Below are 1,324 nucleotides of genomic sequence, written 5' to 3' on the forward strand. Positions count from 1 at the left end.
TTAAGAATTAATTTTTAATGAAGTATAATTGCTTTACAATATTGTGGTAGTTTCTACTGGATAGCAAAGTGAATCAACTATATGTATACATATATCCCTTCTTTTCTGGATTTTCCTCTCATTTAGGTCACCCTAGAGCACTGAGTAGGGTTCCCTAGCTATACATTAGCATGTATAGTTCTCATTAGTTATCTATTTTATATGTAGTATCAATAGCATCTACTATGTCAATCCCAATCTCTCAAACTCATAAATATATGGAACACTTCATGAATTTGCATGTCATCTTTGCACAGGGGCCATGCTAATCTTCTCTGAATTGTTCCGATTTTAGTATATGTGCTGCCAAAGTGAGCACCAGACAATGTGAATTTTTAATAGCATATTGCCTACGAATCAGTTTCCCAGTAGTTTTATACTTAGTACGTGGACACTGGATTGTCAAACCTTTAAAAACCTAACAAACTAAAGATAGAGAGAACTCCTAAGACCAGTGAATTAAACTTCTTTTCACTCTTTAGTCTAATGATTCTATCTAATTGAGGCAAATCAACATCTCAACACAACCTGGGATTTATCTTCAGATTTACCAGTAATTCATTCTGCATTAGTAAATACAGTAATGTGGTCATTTTCATCCTAAATAATCCTTTTACTATAAATAAAAGTCATGTTGCACCACTTTAATTTGTAGATACGGAGAGCTGGGGTAGGGACCATAGGAATAGTAGCGAACTGGGCATGGCCAGTTTGGAAAAGGGCAGAAGATCAACGCAGCCATGGTACAGAGCATGAAGGTAGGAGTGTGGCAAGCAATGAGGCTGGAGGGGTAGACAGGAGCTAAACTGTAAAGCCTCTTGTTTGTCACACTATATAAAGGGTCCTCGGGACAAAGAGGAAATGCTGGAGATCACTCAGGAGGGGATGACATAATCAAATGTATCTTAAGCAAGTTCATTCTAGTACACCTGCTAGAAGATTGCTGAGGGTGAGGAGAAAAGTCAGGAAGGATGCCGTCCCTGCAGTCCAGATGACAAATAGTGAGAACTGATACCAAGGCAACAACAGGGGCATCTCTGGAATAAGAATACCTGGATTTGGTCAGAAATTTACTGCATGTATGTATGTAAGTGGGCTTCCCCTGTAGCTCATTCGGTAAAGAATCCGCCTGCAATTCACGAGACCCAGGTTAGATTCCTGAGTCGGGAAGATCCCCTGGAGAAGGAAATGGCAACCCACCCCAGTATTCTTGCCTGGGAAACCCCATGGACAGAGAGCATTCTGGCAAACTACAGTCAATGGGGTCACAAGAGTCAGACAAGAC

The 1,324-nt window shown here is 40.3% G+C and overlaps 1 non-coding gene across 1 annotated transcript; it reads right to left on the minus strand.

The window, feature by feature from the left end:
- Positions 1–251: 251 nt before the first annotated feature.
- On the minus strand, positions 252–358 carry LOC114116511 (U6 spliceosomal RNA). The gene has a single exon (XR_003590414.2). It is a non-coding gene; the product is annotated as a U6 spliceosomal RNA (small nuclear RNA).
- Positions 359–1,324: the final 966 nt, after the last annotated feature.

The sequence above is a fragment of the Ovis aries genome, chromosome 9 (genome assembly GCF_016772045.2).
Source record: "Ovis aries strain OAR_USU_Benz2616 breed Rambouillet chromosome 9, ARS-UI_Ramb_v3.0, whole genome shotgun sequence".
Lineage (NCBI taxonomy): Eukaryota > Metazoa > Chordata > Mammalia > Artiodactyla > Bovidae > Ovis > Ovis aries.